Source organism: Myxine glutinosa, chromosome 11 (assembly GCF_964187855.1).
Source record: "Myxine glutinosa chromosome 11, kmMyxGlut1.1, whole genome shotgun sequence".
In the NCBI taxonomy this organism is placed as follows: Eukaryota; Metazoa; Chordata; class Myxini; order Myxiniformes; family Myxinidae; genus Myxine; species Myxine glutinosa.
The window spans coordinates 24,340,621-24,359,200 of NC_136271.1; the positions used below are offsets into that span (position 1 = coordinate 24,340,621).

Genomic DNA, 18,580 nt, shown 5'->3' on the forward strand with positions numbered 1-18,580 from the left:
ACCCACACACCAGATTAGAAGTTGGTACTTCGCTTATTTTTCAAGATATTCCGCTCACAAGGTTCAGACATACATGGCGGTGGCCATCTTGGATTTTGACGTGGCGACCCAATTTTCAATAGCGTACTTCCTTATGCCTAGATACACCGACACACCAGATTAGAAGTTGGTACTTCGCTTATTTTTCAAGATATTCCGCTCACAAGTTTCAGACATACATGGCGTCAGACATACATGGTGGTGGCCATCTTGGATTTTGACGTGAGTTGCACCCACACACCAAATTAGAATTCGGTCCTTCGCTTACGCACGCACGCACGCACGAACGGACGCACGCACGTACACACGGACGGAGGGGAAAACCATAGTCCCCCTTTCGCTCCGCGGTGCGACGGGGGACAAAAAGTAAAACATCCACCAAATCGACGTCTTCAGGGAAGCATGGAATGTGTCCGAGGACAAAGGAAACCAAATCAAGTATTTTAAAGAAGTAATAGAAAGCTGAGCATTCATCAAAAATACGGCAAATACATTATAAAGTAATAAAAACATTTGCTTGCAATTTATTTTCAGTTGGAGAAAATAATTCCCACGAGTTTGAACACGTCTTAAGAGAACAAATAACTCAGAGGGAAGAAAGGATGCCAATTTATATGTCACGATTCATAACTGGTTGTCTTTCAGATCAAGGTGAAGCAAATGCAAACATGTGTCGTCTTGCTGAGGCCTACGACAGCATTGAGAGACTCTCCAGCATTCAGAATCATTGGATGATTTAAAGTACAGTTGTGCCCTCCAGTATTGGGTCAGCAAAAAAACAACAAAGGGTTATTCAAAATATAAAACTGCTACATAGTGTGTGTGTGTGTGTGTGTGTGTGTGTGTGTGTGTGTGTGTGTGTGTGTGTGTGTGTGTGTGTGTGTGTGTGTGTGTGTGTGTGTGTGTGTGTGTGTGTGTTTCAACAGACATTATATGCCAAGGACTTTCCCTATGGCTTGCTTTTCATGTTATTCCCCCTGTATGCTGTATTTTTTCTTTTTTATTAAATTCACTTCCTAGTTGTTAAAGGGATAAATGAAGCAAATGGAAATCTCCGGAGCTTATGGCAGTTGGAAGGAATGATGCTCCAGCAGAATCCAGAATTATGGTAAGAGAGAAGAAATCGTTGGAGAGTTTCAAGTATCTCTGGAAGATGAAATGAATGACTATAACCAGCCTCAGTGGTTTCATGGTTAGAGTGACCACTCTGAGCGTGAGATGCCACTGGTTCGAACTCTGGCCAAGTCATACCAAAGATTTCAAAAAGGAAGGTCCGTGCTGCTTCCTTGCTTGATGATCAGCATTTAAAAAGACACAGCACAGACAAACGAGCACAGACTATGATGGGCCTAATGGGCTCCTGGGTACTGAAGTTCCGCGTAAGGGAATACAGTCACATGAAAAAGTAAGTACACCCCATGTAAAGTTTTGACTTTTTCAACATATTTCAACATACAGCTATTTGATCTTCATTTCAACAATATTGATAGATAAAGGTGATATAATATAACAAATATCATGAAACATTTACATTTTGTAGTCCATTGTATAATTTAAATAAACATAAATGCAAATTTCGGATGTGGAAAAAGTAAGTACACCCTTCGCTCTAATAGGTGGTATTGCCCCCTTTGGCAGAAACAACCTCAAGTAGGCGTTTCTTATAACTGTCTAACAGTCTCTGACATCGACTGGGAGAAATTTTTGCCCACTCCTCCATGCAGAATTCTTTCAGCTGTGCGATGTTTGAGGGGTTTCTTGCATGCACAGCTCGTTTCAAATCCCCCCACAACATCTCGATGGGATTTAGATCCGGGCTTTGACTTGGCCATTCAAGAACCCTCCATTTCTTTCTTGTCAGCCATTCCATGGTGGATATACTGGTATGTTTAGGGTCATTGTCATGTTGATCGGTTGAGCTTCAACTTTCCGACAGATGGCCTCACACTATCCTCAAGCACCCTCTGGTACAATGAAGAATTCATAGTGGATTCTATGATGGTGAGCTGCCCAGGCCCTGATGCAGCAAAGCTGCCCAAAACCATAATATTTCCACCACCATGCTTTGCAGTTGGTATCAGGTTCTTGTGGTCAAATGCTGTCTTTGGTTTTCGCCAAACATGTCTTCTGGTACTGTGGCCAAATAGCTCCACCTTTGACTCATCTGTCCAGAGCACATTGTTCCAGAAGTGCTGGTCTTTGCCTAGGTGTTCATTGGCAAACTTTAGTCTTGCCCTGATGTTCTTTCTGGACAGCAAAGGTTTCCTCCTGGCACACCTCCCATGTAGATCAAATTTGTGCAGCCTCTTTCTAATGGTAGACTCGTGCACTTTGACATCAACAGTGGCAAGAGCTACCAGTAGGTCCCGTGATGACATTCTGGGGGTTCTTAGAGACTTCTTTCAGCATCTTGCGGTCTGCTCTCTGTCTGAACTTGCTGGGGCAGCCTGGCCTGAACAAGTTGGCGGTTGTTTGGAATCTTCTCCACTTGTTGATGATCTTTTGGACAGTTGAATGATTGATTTCAAATTGTTTGGAGATCTTTTTAAACCCCTTCCCAGACTCGTAGGCATCTATACCCTTCCTTCTGACGGCCTCAGAGAGCTCTTTTGATCTAGGCATGGTGATGCCGCACACTTCAACAACAAAGAGCAAACCAAACTAAATGTCTGAGCTTTAAATAAGACAGGTCCCTCCAAGATCCTCTCTAACGATGTTCTAATCATTTGCACCTGAGCTGGTGCACCTGATTCTAATTTTAGGTATTTGAAGTAGTGATAAATGTCGGGGTGTACTTACCTTTTCCACATGCGAAATTTGCATTTATGTTTATTTAAATTATACAATGGACTACAAAATGTAAATGTTTCATGATATTTGTTGTATTATATCACCTTTATCTATCAATATTGTTGAAATGAAGATCAAATAGCTGTATGTTGAAATATGTTGAAAAAGTCAAAACTTTACATGGGGTGTACTTACTTTTTCACGTGACTGTATATATCATTATTAAGGCACTAATAGTTTTAAGCATGTGGAGCAGGTGTTGGAGGTTTATTATTCAAAAGCTATGGAAAAGATGTTTGAGGAATGGAATGTGTCAATCAGTTAAATTCGGTAGATTTAGACACACACTGTTTGCACATTAATACAGCCATAAAGATAGGGTCTCAAAAAGTCGCAGACGACATCAAAGCCACAAACGTCACACTCTCACTCTGTCTCTCTCACTCTATCTTGCGAACTCTACCATCTACTTCCTAAACAAACCCCTTGAAGAAGTTCAGTCCTTCAAACTTTTGGGCCTCACCATCAGCCATGATCTCTCTTGGGCAAACCACATGTATTACAAGCAGTGAAAAGCATTTTGGAGGAAATATATTGTTATGTATTATACTTGTGCTGTTTTAACTCTAAAACAAAACAAGAAAGAGCAATCAGAGATTGCAAACCCTCGCCAGCATGTATTTTCAGTGTTTTTTTTAAGGCTTTTGTGTTAAAACAAATATGGCGGCCGAACCACTTGGCCAATGACGTCATAATTATTTTTTCTCCATCAATTTCTCCCTACATGACGCTCAAGAAATTGAAGTTTTGTACTTGTCGAATTATGACGTCATAATGGAGGCACTTATGACATCATCATTAATTTTTTTTATTCCCCATGGAGAGTTCTTTACAATGAGCCATGTCTCAATTTTTTCTATTCAGCGCTTTCGGAGATATAGAGGTGCAAAGTTTTTTGTTTTTTCCAAGATGGCGGCCGAACCACGTGACCTATGACGTCATAAATATCAACAAAAATTCTACAGGTGGAGTTGCACCTATGGTGAAAATTTCCTGTCACTCGGACCAACGGTTGCAGAGAAAATAATATTTATTCTGTGCGGACAAACAGACAAACAAACAGACAGACAGACAAACAGACAGACAGATGGACTCAAATGCAGTACCCTCTCCTCTGGCGAGGGTAATGACAATCTCTTCGAACACCGCCATTGAAAACCTCCAAAAAGGTCAAGTGTGGGTCTTCTGTAGACACAGGCGGAGGTTATATATGTTTTCACCCATGTTTGTTTGTCTGTGAGCAGAATATCTCAAAAAGTTATGAACGTATACCGACAAAACCTGGTGGACAGGTTGGGTGTGTGACAAGGACGAATCGATTGGATTTCGGTGAAGATCCAGATCCGACATATCAGTGGGAGACAAAAAAGTAAACTATTCAGCCTGGAGGAGGCATGCGCTCCACCGAGTGTCGTTCTAGTTCTTTTCGAGAATACTAGTTCCTGTGAAGACCCCCCCAGCTCAAGATGGATTTATCAAATAGGAAACTGGCGGGATTAGACTTTCTATAGAGCAAATGAATAAGCTATGATGGGCCTAATGGAGGCACTTAAATTTGTAAATTTTCACGTGACTGAAATTGTAAATTGTAAATTGTGCAGCCTCTTTCTAATGGTAGACTCGTGCACTTTGACATCAACAGTGGCAAGAGCTACCTGTACAGTTGGAGAGGGAGACGACTCCCACCTCCCAGACCCCACCACATGGTCTCGGTCACTTCGCTCCCTCATACAACGTCTCTCAATGTGGGCAAGTAATGTGGGCAAAAGCTTCTTTGGTATTCGAGCTCGGATTCCGAATTTCAGCCCAACCAGAAGCTCTGACCGTGGTGTTTCGCAGACAGGGTGAGGCCTTCCCATTAATGGACATTAAACTGGGCGTCCCCGTCGCTCACATTAAAGATCCCACGGAGAGAAGACGAGTTTTTGCAGGAACCCACAACAAAAGTACAAATTCCTGTCCTGACATTGACATGTAGTGTGGTGGAGTGATGATCCATCCAGGATTGAATCATTGCCAAGAAACTGCTTTGGGAGAACCAACGCTCTGTATAGAGCCATAGTTACCAACTCTACTGTCTACCACTCTTGTATCCTTGAACAGCCTACCTATTTCATTGGCCAATAGTGAAAAGTTCTGCTTTCACAAAATACGTCTCATCAATGTTTTTCATAGATTTTCATGTTGTGACAAGGTTTTTGGCAACTCCCGGTTCTAAAGTCATCAGGAAAGCCATGATTATTCTGCTTTAACCCTTGGATGCAGTGATTGGGCCTCGAAGGCACACGTTTTTTTTGTTGCAAAAACTATGCTGTACAATTTTTTTTTGGAATGAGCCTCATTTTCACCGACTTTCATGTTGTTACACAAAATTCAGTGACATAAAAAAAAATTCATTCAGGCTCGTGGGAAAATCTTCATTCTTCACTTTTTAGACGAAAATCCGACACGAATGCAGGCCTGGGGCCTTCGAGGCCCCGCATAAATGTTATTGTACTACCATGTTATATCATTATTTTCTTGATATGAGCCTCATTATATGCTCCTATAATTTGGTTACAAATAATTAAATGACAAAAATATGAAAATTAAAAAACTTTACACGAATACATTCGTGGGGCCTCTGAGGCCCAATGGCTGCACAGGTGTAGGATTTTTGACAGTTGTGGACATATACATCCTAAATAAAAGGATTAGTGAATCATATTTTTTGAGCAAATACTCCTCCATGAGCCTCAAATTTTTAGAGAAAAAAAGTTGAAAAACCAAGAACAATTTTTTTTTTTTGCAAAACAAATAAATAAATCATTACTTGTATGGGATTCTTCCAACTAATAGGATCAATTATTCACATTTTCTGAGCAAATACACATCTATGAGCATCGACCTGGATTGAAAAAGGATATGAAAGAAAAAAAATCTATAAAAAATAAAATTAAAAAAAAAACCACGAATACATTTGTGGGGCCTCCGAGGCCGAATGGCTGCATTGGTGTAGGATTTTTGACAGTTGTGGATATATACATTCTAAATAAAAGGATTAGTGAATCATATTTTTGAGCAAATACTCCTCCATGAGCCTCAGCTTATTATTGAAAAAAAAGTTGATAAAACAAAAACAAAAAATTGTTTTTGAAAAAAAAGAAAAGATTCATTACTTGTATGGGATTCTTCCAACTAATAGGATCAATGATTCAAATTTTCTGAGCAAATACACATCTATGAGCATCGACTTGGATTGAAAAAGGATATGAAAGAAAAGAAATCTATAAAAAAATTAAAAAAAACATCACACAAATACATCCTTCGAGGTTCCGAGGCCCAATGGGTGCGTTTATGTAGGATTTTTGACGGGTTCATTTTTGCATCAAAGATTTTCTGAGAATGTACAAAATGTACAAAATGTACAAAATTTAAGGTTAGAATTAATAAATTTGCCTGCAGTTGGAGAGGGAGACGACTCCCACCTCCCAGACCCCACCACATGGTCTCGGTCACTTCGCTCCCTCATACAACGTCTCTCAATGTGGGCAAGTAATGTGGGCAAGTAATGTAAATAGCACGTGGTCGATTGTGCTTGTAGGTGTAGGGTGCTCCAAGTTATTCCCTTCTCAACTTTCCACCCTCCCCATAAATTGTAAACTCTTTCTCCACACTTGTGGAAATTCCTTAACCCGTCTTATCTCATTCTTTCTTTACGCATTCAAGTCGGTATGCTCATTATTCATTCCAAGTGCCCTTTGACAAGCTCGAAATGTTTGTTGAAAGCCTTCACAGACCACTTGGAATTCCTTCCATGAAGGGAAATAAAAAGGGCCAAATTTTAAAGGATCTATCCATGGGATTGCAGAACAAAAATGGCTAATTGTCCTGGCGTGCTGAATTTTGTTAATGTTCTTCACATGAAGGCATCACAGGTGTGAGTGATAGAATTATGGGTAATTCATGTAATGCGGATACAAAAGCACCAGGAGTTTTCATGAAACAGCCTCGTGACGGTAAATGGTGTAAAATGAAATGGAAGGTGTGGTGGAAGGTGGAGAAAGTCTCCAGGTAGGATTTCATTGTTTGACTAGTGGAGGCACGTGAATATCCTAACCACCACCCATTCCGCTCCCAACGCTCACCTGCCTTGAGCAAAGAAGCATTACTCCCCCACCAACATTACTCTGCGCATTCTTGCTCCACCTGGCAACCTCACCTTCACACAATGTTTTTTCTTCATGTTGCTATTGTTCAAGATTATCCCAAATTAATTCATGCTTTCCTTTCATTTCCGGATACAGTATTTTACTTTCTCTTGTCTGAGCATCCCACATAGCTCGAGCAACACAGGTGGCAAGAGGCACGCTGATAAACATACATACCTGTAGCCCCTCGGGACAGGTGGGGTTATGGTGGGACTTTTTGTTATCCGTTTCTTCCCTCCATACCTCTCTGTCAAGTAGGGTGTGAGAGTAAAAGCAGTGTTCCAATTTACCTCGATGCATCATAGGTGCAAAGTGATGCAGGTTACACCTACCTGGGCTGGGCGTATCGTTGTTTACGCCGCTGGCGAATTTTCAAGTCAAGATGACACTCAGTGCCCCAGATGTCCCAGAAGTCTTTTGGGCGTCTCCCCAAAGTGATGCCTCATCGTCTGCATAGGCATAAAACACATTATCGTTGCATTCTAGTGTATGTACCGTAAAATGGGGGTGAATAGGGACAGCAAGGTGAATAGGGACAGCAAGGTGAATAGGGACACAAACTGAAAAAAAGTTCTGAAACTTTTTTCGCTGAAAATTGATAACCATACTGATTTGTTGATATTTGGGTTGAAAGTGTTCTCTTGTTTTTTTAAAAAGCAACGTATAGTCCCTATTAACCCCATATATGGGTTAAATAGGAATAAATAGAATTTTTATGGCTGTCCCTATTCACCCCGTTTTACAGGTGAATAGGGACAGTCACTAATACAAAAAAATAATAATCAAGAAATCGGGACAGTTTGGAGAAACTTTTTATCCCATATTTTTTTTCATTGGCACCGTGGTTTATATTATGGGTGCATATTATGTGCATCCATCTGAGCTATCAATTTATCAATAAGTTGGAAACTCAGGATTGTTTCTTGATTATTATTATTTTTTTATTGGTGACTGTCCCTATTCGCCCGTAAAACGGGGTGAATAGGGACAGCCATAAAATCCTATTTATTCCTATTTAACCCATATATGGGGTTAATAGGGACTATAAGTTGCTTTAAAAAAAAAAAAAAGAGAACACTTTCAACCCAAATATCAACAAATCAGTATGGTTATCAATTTTCAGCGAAAAAAGTTTCCGAACTTTTTTTCAGTTTGTGTCCCTATTCACCTTGCTGTCCCTGTTCACCCCCATTTTACGGTACTGTATTTGTTAGACACATGAGGCCTATGGCAAAAGTGTATAAACTCTGAAAGTCATGATATGTAAGAAGCCTTCAAACACAAGTTTCACAGCATTACCTGAGCCATATACCTGTTAAACTTCCTGCGTTAATGTTGTATTGTATTAATAATAATATTTTTGATAATAAGTGTTACAGAAAGCCTGAATTATGTGCTAAGTATAATCCATTTTACAAAACTTCACTTGAATGAATGTGTGAGCTCAATTAAGGCCCATCTCCATGCTAGGCCCATCTCCATGCTAGGCCCATCTCCATATCTATGAAAAGGAAAATACTTCTAAAAAAATCTGACGATGATAATATCTTTCCAAATTATTAATTTTTTTCCCTTCACATCCATATCTGAAAAACAAAGCTCCACGAAGCAGTGAAGGATTTACAATACAAGGAACTTCAACGAAGGAGGCGGCCATTATGCCTATCAAGCTTACGCCATAGTCCTAATATTACTCCTCCATCCCTACCACTTTCTGAATATCTATCAACTGACTCTAATGCCCCTACCTGTCCCTACTCAATTTTAACTGTCCCTACTACTCTCACCCCTCCCCTCCAAATCCTCCCCATCACCCATCCCTTTCAAATCTCCCCCCTTGCCCCTTCCCTCCCCTCCCTCCTAAACTCCCCCCACACCCCTCCCCTCCTAGACTCCCCTCTCACCCCTCCTCCTCAAAGCATCCTCCCTGCTTCTTCCCCCTTCGAACTTTCACCTTCATCTCCCCCAACCTTCTGCCTCGCTCTTCCCCCTCCTCAAATAACACCTCACTGTGCCTCACCCAATCTCCATCAAACCTTTTGTCCGCCCCATTCTTCCCTTTCTCCAAGCTATTCTGAAATCTCTGAAATCTCTGACACACCTTCAACAGCTCTCCCTACCTCTTCCTCCTCTTCCACATCTTACCCTACCCCTCCCCCCCCCTGTTCTGGACCCGATGCTCCCCCTTCCTCTTCATTAACGGCATGGACCTCAAACATCCGGGGCCTTCGCTCAAACCTGACTGATCTCTCCATACAGGTTGCTTCTGACAAACCAGATGTGATCTGCTTAACAGAAACTTTCCTCCTTTATGATGTCTCTGATGCCTTGGTATCTCTCCCAGGTTACTCCCTCCTCCGGTATGATAGACCTGAGCCTCGTCCTGGAGGTGGGGTTGCTATCTTTATAAAAAACTCTCTTCCTCACTCACCCTCCACTGCCCTCTCTCCACCTCACCCCCATGAATACCTTTGGCTACGCCTTCCCCTTCGCTCCCACCTTTTGTTCATATGTGTGTTGTACCGTCCACCAAACAGCGATGACTCCATCTACATCTCGCTGTCTGATAATATGGACCAACTTCTATCTACCCATCCCAACTCTCTCTTCCTCATATGTGGTGATTTCAATTGTCACCATGCCAGTTGGCTGGGTGTGGGTACGTCTCTCACCAGCCATGGATCTTCAGCAAAGGACTTCTGCGACTCACTGGGACTGACACAATCGGTCAATTTCCTGACCCGGATCTCAGTCAACGGAGCATCTTCTCTTCTGGATTTGGTTATGACAAACTTCCCTGAAAATGTCTGCTGCTCTTCTTCTGCTCCAATCGGCTCATCTGATCATGTGCTTGTCAAAGTGGACATCTCTCTGACCATTCTCAGAGAGCCTCCTCAGCGTCGACGAGTCTGGCATTTCACTCAGGCCAACTGGCACGGTCTTCAAGCAGCCATCAATCATCTGGACTGGTCTCCCATCTCTACCGCCTCTGACATCAACTCATCCTGGGAATTCTTTCAAAGTAAATTGCTCTCTCTCATGCACAGATATATCCCATCTCGTCTTCAGTTGTCATACCCTTCCTCCCGTCCATGGTACACGGAATCTTGTGGTGAGGCTGTTGCCCTGAAACAACTTGCTTTCGTCTCCTGGAAAGCAAATCCAATGGAAGGAAATCTCATTTCCTTTCACAAAGCCCGAAACAAGTGTGTGTCCACCCTCAGGAGAGCCAGGAAACAATATCTCACCGTTCTCAAGGCCGAACTCTCTTATCTGTCTCCCTCTTCCAAATCCTGGTGGCGTCTGGTCAAATCTGTTTCTGGTGTTTGTTCCCCCTCCATCCCCTCCCTCACCTCAAACGGCTACACGGCTGACTCCGCACGTGAAAAAGCTGAATGCCTCAACTCTGTGTTTGCCTCTAAATCTTGTGTCCCCAACACATCCCTCTCTGTACCCACCGTACCCAGTCGTACCCAGCTGCTCCTGGACTCTGTGTCCTTTCCTCCTGACAAGGTGGAAAAGTTTCTGTCAACCCTCGACTCTGATTCTGCAACTGGTCCTGACGGCATCAGCCCATGGGTCCTAAAATCATCTCTTTCACTCCCTCTTTCTGTTCTCTTCACCCTCTCTTTTGCTCAAGGTCATGTGCCATCTGCTTGGAAATCAGCTAACATCACCGCTTTGCACAAAAAAGGTGCAAAAACAGATCCCAGCAACTACAGACCAATCAGCCTTCTCCCAATTATCAGCAAAGTCATGGCATCCATCATTGCTTCAGATATGAAATCTTTCCTCTTCTCCAATGGCTTGATCTCTGATCATCAATTTGGTTTCAGACCTGGTCACTCTACTCTGGACATGCTGCTTCTGCTTTCTCAACAATGGATGGAGGTCCTCAATGCCAAACAGGAAATTAGAGCTGTCTCCCTTGACATTTCACGTGCCTTCGATACGGTCTGGCACCCTGCTCTGCTCACCAAACTCTCCTCCTTTGGTATCCATGGAAATCTCCACGCATGGCTGGTGGACTTCCTCTCTGGTCGTAGTCAACGTGTGGCCCTGAATGGGTTTCTCTCATCTCCTCTTCCTGTTCAGGCTGGAGTTCCCCAAGGTAGTGATCTGGGCCCTGTGCTTTTTCTGGTCTTCATCAATGATCTCTCTGACTCTCTTGAAAATCCTCTCTATCTCTTTGCTGACGACTCTACTCTCTGTCGCTCCATTCCTCATCCCTCAGATCGGCAGTCTGCAGCCTCCTCACTCTCTGCAGACCTGGACAAAATCACAGACTGGGCAAACAAATGGAACATGTCTTTCAATCCTGATAAATCTCACACTCTTACGATGTCTCTCCAAAAAGACCGACTGGAAAACCCTCCCATCCACTTTCTGAATAATCCTCTCCAAGAAGTTCTGTCATTCAAGCTTTTGGGTCTCACTATTTGCCATGACCTTTCCTGGGAAAACCACATTTCAAATCTGGCCTCCAAAGCCAGTCGCCGACTGGGCATCCTCCGTCGTGCGAAGTCCTTCCTTGGCACACCTGAGCTCCTCACCACATACAAGGCTTTCATCCGCAGCTCTATGGATTTCTGCTCTCCCCTCTGGTCTGGAGCTCCTGCCTCACACCTAGCCCGTCTTCACGCTGTTGAAACCAAAGCGTTCAGAATCATTGGAATCTCCCGCGATGAAGCTAACTCCAAGGGCCTTTCACTCACTCACCGCAGGCAGGTTGGTGGTCTTTCCGTCTTCTACCGACTCCTCTCTGGCCTTGCCCCCCCAGCCCTCTCTGGTCTCTGTCCCCCAAATATTCCTACAGGTCGCACAAGATCTGCCTGCAACCCTCTTATGGTTAAACTGCCAAAATCAAGACTTTCTGCTCACCTTCACTCCTTCATTCCTCTTTTCTCCCACCTCTGGAACAAACTCCCTCACTCTCTTCAATCCCACTCCACCCTCCAGGTCTTTAAAACAGCTGTTCACCACCATCTCTTATCCTCCCCCATCCAAAACCTTGATCTTTTCTATCCCCGCTAATTTCGGTCCCCTTGTGTTTTATACCTCTCCCCCCTTCCCCCCCCCTCCCCTTCCCACGCCTCCTGCCCCCAAGCCCTCTCCCTCCCACACTTCTCCCTGCTCTCAAATGTTGTGGTTGTGTGCTTCCCCTTCTCTCCCCATCTTGTCTTCCGCTCCCTCTTTTTGTATATTTTGTTTGTCTGGTTGATTTGTTTGTGAAATAAATGTTAGCTCTTTCACGAGCCTCGATTCAGTATACAAAAAAAAAAAAAAAAAAAAATCTATCCACTGACCCTACTGTCCCTACCTTTTCCTCTACATACGGTCCCTACCTGTCCCTACTCTGCTGCCCCTACCTGTCCCTACTCAATTTTAAATCTATCCACTGACTCTACTGTCCCTACATTTTCAGGGAGACCATTCCATGCATTCACCACTTTGACTGAAAGACCACTACCTTAAACTACCATCCTAACTCTCTTATTTACCAGTACTCTCAAACTGCAGACCCTGGTCCATACTTATTCTGTCCATACCCTTCAATATCCTAAACATCTCAATCAGATGCCTCCTTTTTAATGTAAAAGATTCCTGTCTCCTTATAGTCCATCTAGGCCTGGGATCAATCTCGTTGCTCTCAACTGTTCTACCCCAGATGTGGTGACGTAAACTGTGCACAATACCCCGGATATCCTGTCTCCTTACCTCCCTGTATCTGAACGACCCCAGATGTTTCTCCTGACCCACACGCTCCAAGACTGGCCCTCACATTGTACACTATTATCCGTTTCAGTATTCTTACCCTTACGCCAGCTCCTCCATGTCCTCCTGTCACACTGCATCTGTCAATCTTTTGTCCAGTCTATTAATACATCCAGACTTTCCTGAATCTGACCATCCCATCCTCATATACAGATGTAAAGTAAAAAAATAAAAAAATAATATCGAGTCAATATCTAAATAGTTATTTATTTATTTTTTAAAGTTTGACGTTAGTTTCCCTCGAAGGAAATGTGTACAATGTACAACCTCAGTTCATGTATTCAGAAAAATCAGAAGATAAGCCACTTTGAATTTGCTCTCATCTGTCTGATGAACTCTACTACACACTCCCATGATATTGCTCCTAATTTACTCTCATCATAGTTGAAGCCTGGTGTTGGCTTAGCGGTGAGGGTGCCGGCTTGGGATCCTAGGATCCTGGGTTCTAAATCCCGGGCTGAATTAACACCAGCGGGGTTGCCTCAGCCTGTCATCCTTCTGAGGTCGGCAAATTGAGTACCAGTTCACTGGTAATTCCCTGTGTGTCGCAAGAGGTGACTAACAGGGTTGGCGGAAGGAAGGGCATCCAGCCATAAAACATTGCTTCGAAAAGGGGACCACGGTGCCCGAAAAGGGCAACCCCCGCTCTGCGGGGTAAAATGGCCTCCAAAGGTGTTTTTTTAAACTTTATCATAGTTCCTGAAAAGCATATGGAAAACTCTTCTCTTGAGTCATCTCATGTTCATGCATCTTGAGCGCCCCCTCATGCAAAAATTAAAAAAACTAGATGGTATTCTTAGAATATTTACCCTGTGCAGTCAACTTGGTGCGAGCCAACTCTTCTGTTTTGAACATTTTTTTTGATCCATTATGGCTGCCAGACCATGTGAGCGATGACATCACAAATTTATATTCTCTAATATAATTGTTGCATAGTTCATGCTCAATACATTTCAAACTGATCAGACTAAGCATTGTCCCTGTCGAATTATGACGTCATAATTATGGCACCAATGACGTCATCATTAACAACACATATTCCCTATATGGAGTTCATTACAATGAGCCATGTTTCAATTTTTTCCATGCAGAGGTTTTGGAGATATAGAGGTGCAACATTTTTCGGTTTTTCCAAGATGGCGCCTGTACCACGTGACCTATGATGTCATAGTAATCATTAAAATATTCTCCAGTAGGAGGCCCTCCTATGCTGAAAATTTCATGTCAATCGGGCCAACGGTTGCAGACACGACAACGGAAAATGCAGACACGTATGTACATAATTGAATGCTTAACCTCACTTTTCGCTTCGTGAGCGCAGGGCAACAAATGAATGGGAAATTACAATAATACCAGAAAGCCTGTGGACACCACTTTTTGCTACGTTGTTTCTAGCTCGAATTTTTCCATTTTGTAAATCTAAGAACGGGGATTGCTGAGAAGGTAGCGAAATAGGTAAGGGGTGTATTTGATGTTACTTGGTAGGAGCCAATCACAATGCACCTAGCCTCACACAGCCAATCAAACACTGGATATAACTAGAACGCCACTCAGTAGAGCGCATACTCCCGCCATGGGTCAAGTTGGAATAGTACTATTTCACAAAAGTTTGAGGGAGTAGTTCAGTGACAACACAAGACAGGTACTGCACAGATATATATTTAGAATTTATAGAAGATAATGTTAAAAAAAACAACAAGGCAATTTCACTTACATTTTCGGATTCAGCGTTCAATTCTATATAAGTGAGTGTATTTTGAGGCATGTGTGACTTCAAATAAAATTGTAAGACAGGCAAAACGTTCGTTTCATTCCTTAGGGATACAACATGTAAAACTGGCCCAAACGTGAAAACAAAACTCGCTCATTTTAAGTCATACAAGCTAATGCGACCACTCATTCTTCTGGGAAGAATCCCGTGCACATGCTTGTCACACTTATAACTTACCTAAGTCTTTATAAGTTCATCAAATACTGACACAGCGATTGACATTCGCTGAGATAAATGTTAATATCTCTTCTGAGGTAAAAAAAAAAAAAAAAAGAAGTTCTAAAGCATTCTACGTATCAAACGATACATTTTATGAAACGGGGAAACCGAATACACACTTTGGTGGTTTTAAAATGACAGAATATGTCTTTATTATAAAAAAAAAAAAGAACCTTGAAGACGACGCTAGTAGTGTATATATGTTGCTTCTGGGACACTCTCATTTTCCCATTGACTTTCATGTTAATTTTCCTCTTAACCTCATTGCCCATTAACACCTCTATTTCTCCCACCCTAATCTTTATGAACCTTTTGTCTACAGTACCTATCCTTAATGTTGTTCATTAGACCACTCAAACACTACAAATATTTGTTTTCCCTTATAGACCTATAATCCTTCTTCTACATATCATCTGGCAGATTATCTTTGACCCACTCAAACATCGACCCATTCACTTACATGTTAATTTTCCTCTCACCTCTTTACGAACCTTTTAGCCTTTTGACACCTATCCTTAATGTTGTTCATTAGACCACTCAAACAATGATTCCCCCTTGGTCTTATGGTACTCTGACTATCAATGATCCCGAGTAGACCACTCAAACATCGATCCTACAAATATTTGTTTATGCGTGGGAAATAATTTAATTCTCTTGCCACTCCCTTCACCATCTAATATATTATTAAAGAAGAGGTTTGAGTTTGGTTCTTTTTCAAGATATTTTAACTGAGCTAAGATAAAATGGTAAACCTCCCTCAATGTTCTTGTTTGACCTCCTCCTCTCCCACACACCATTTTAAAATTAAAGTATATATTTTCCTGACAACCATCAAAGTTTTCCGTCCACTCAAAAATATTTCCATCTTTTTTACCCAACTCACCAGTATTTAAATTAATTCTCTTATTTGTTTTGTGAACTTTTTTACCAGTTGCCTTTTCAATTATACCTATTTGATATTTTTCACATTCGTTATGTTTACCATTTATATACCAAGGTTGATTACACCTCCACTCTTTAGTCTGGTTGGTACTTGGTTCTATCATTTATATAATCGTGAAAAAAGGCGACGGTAGCCCATTAAAATCCCTAACCCCCTTTTTAACTTATCACTTATATACTTATATAACCATAAGGGAGACTATCAAATCCATTTTCTAAAATAAACCTCTTATCATCAAAAGCCCCCAATGCTTTCTTATTCACCTCTTCTGAATATAATTTATGTTTAGAACTTCTTATTCCATTAATCTTTCTAAACTCTTCTTTCTTTGTTGTTAAACAGTTATAATAATCCTTAAAGTTTATTGTTTCTTTAATAACATTTTTCTTTACACCTTTTAACTTCTTATCAGTCTTTTCAACGTTATTCACAATGTATTTATAAGCATAAGCCTTAGACCTCAATGCCACAAATTCACTCATGACATTTCCTCCTAATTCATCCTTAAACTTTCCAATCACCTTTTTATTTTTAGAAGAGAACAACTCACTCTCTGGACTGTAATTACTAGTGTCATAGATATTAATGTCCTTTTTCATGTCTGAATAAACATCATCAGTATTAATTTGCAAAATAAAACTATCAGTATCCATATAAAGTAGATTAACATCATTTTGATATTTCTTCCTCAAGTTATTATAAAAGTAATCATACATTAATGACTTTGATAAATCAAGAATTGATGTTCCAATATAAATAGGTTTGTCGATTTCAATACTCTCTTTAATCAAATGGATCGCACAAAAGTTCTCAGTAAAGACCTCAGCTCTAGTAAAACTCGGTCTATTAATTAATTTTGATGCTTGTTTCCAAGATGTTGATAGTCTGATATTTTGTCTTTTCCTCACATTTTCCATGGTCTTACCAAAGACCGCATTATTCATCAATTTATAAAAGTCTTTCTCAAAATCTGTTTTTGACTCTGTTCTTCTTTGTGTATTAAAATCAATGTACCCCTTTAACCAATGACTTTGATTGAACTTTAGAACCCTATGGACCTTCTCTACTCTTAGACCTTTTGATAAATATTGTCGCAAATTTCTTTGGTGTAGAACATAATTTTTCTTGTTATATAATGTAGTAAGTAATTTTTCTGTTGATTCACCTATATTAAATGATTGTTGATAATCACTTAACCACTCCTTCTTTGGACTTTCCTTTTCACAAGCAAATGGGAGATCTTTGTGTAGGTTATGGAGTTCCTCTTGATATTTCAAATCGACCTCGAAATAATAACCAACCTTTGAATCATCCAATTCTTTTTGTGTAGAGATACATACATCTTGTAAAACCTTTTTGTAATCTTTTTCCTTTACCCATCTAAGTTTTCCATAAGGAAGAGCCTGAGACATTGCCCAGCCATACAGGTTGTTCGCATCATAATACATCAAGTAGGAGCTCTCTACCGATGGTTCATAATTTGGAATGTACTTGTTATTTGCTTTAGCATATCTCTTTGAACAGACTTGTGAAATTCCTCCTCTCTTTGCCTTTTCAATCATTAAAAGCATATCAACATCGGTTATCAAATCCAAACTTGTTTTGTCATTTTCAACATCGCACACCAAGCCAATCCAGGAGCAGTGTAATAGTGAGCAGGATCCAATCCATATCCAGAATGACAGATTGTTCTGAAAGCCTCAAACACATCAGCCAACAAAAGCACATCAGTTTTGAGGTACAAATCATGATACTCACCAAGATTCTTAATGTTATATTTTTTCCAAACATTTTGTGCGTGTACATAATCTTTATCAGATATATGACTTATTTAATTTGTTATAGAAATTTTCTTTTAAAGGAAGTTGTGTTTCATTGAATCTCTCAAAAGAGTCCATATAGTCATAGGGGTAAATTCCCTTTTGTGTTAGTAAATCTTTATCTGAAAAATACTCTGAAAGACATGGAAACTCTTTAATATTTTGAACCAAGTTAGCCAATGGACTTGCCATGAATTTAAATGTATCAATAAATCTGATATGAGTAATAGGAGATGTGTGAATTGTTTTTGTGAATGAAATGTATTTCTGATCCGTGTTTTGAATTGCTGAGATACTTCCAGAAGTCTTTGAGAGTTCCTTGATAAATAGATGTGTATCATAATGAGCGTTGTTATGAAGAAAAACAGGAATGAAAGAGGGGAGTTGATAATTAATATTACAACTTTGATTACAACCTCTATATTTACCAGTGAGATGACAATGGTCTCTAACCGTTAGACCTTTACCAATTTTCTTCTCACAAATATGACAGGCAACCTTTGGCTGTCTAAATTCTCTTTTTTCTTTACTTGTTAAGGACATTGGTTTATTGGTTTCTCTATTTATCTTGGTTAATCGAACACAGTCTTTTTCTAGTCGTTTCACAAACTCCTCTGAGGTATTTGAGCCTCTATACATCTCTACCTTGTTATATTCATCACCAACGGATGATTTGATATAATAACAAAAACCACAAGGAGTATGTTTTTGATATTTATTTGTGTATGATTCTTTTGGATCTGGAGAAGCAGTATCAATTTTTTCTAAAATACTTTCAAAATCAGCATATATAACAAATGGATGTTTTATTGTTTTTTTTTCATCTTTGAATGTGATCTTTGAGCCTTTTTTAGGCATGTTGATTACCGTTGATTTATGTTCACCACAATAATTTGAATGTTTATCTAATCTTTCTTGTGTATGGAAGAAGTTAAGACAACGCATACAAATATATATTTTATTTGTTCTTTTA

At 40.6% G+C, this 18,580-nt stretch overlaps 2 protein-coding genes across 2 annotated transcripts in view; both read right to left on the minus strand.

Moving 5' to 3' along the window:
* The window catches only part of LOC137436504 (cadherin-2), a 71,811-nt gene extending 64,469 nt beyond the window's left edge, over window positions 1–7,342 (minus strand). Inside the window, exon 1 of the mRNA XM_068130354.2 lies at window positions 7,257–7,342. The gene's annotated coding sequence lies outside the window, so the exon portion shown is untranslated. The remainder of the gene's footprint in view (window positions 1–7,256) is intronic.
* Window positions 1–18,580, minus strand: part of LOC137436505 (cadherin-13) — a 677,612-nt gene that overhangs the window by 185,750 nt on the left and 473,282 nt on the right. The gene's annotated exons all lie outside the window — the stretch shown is intronic.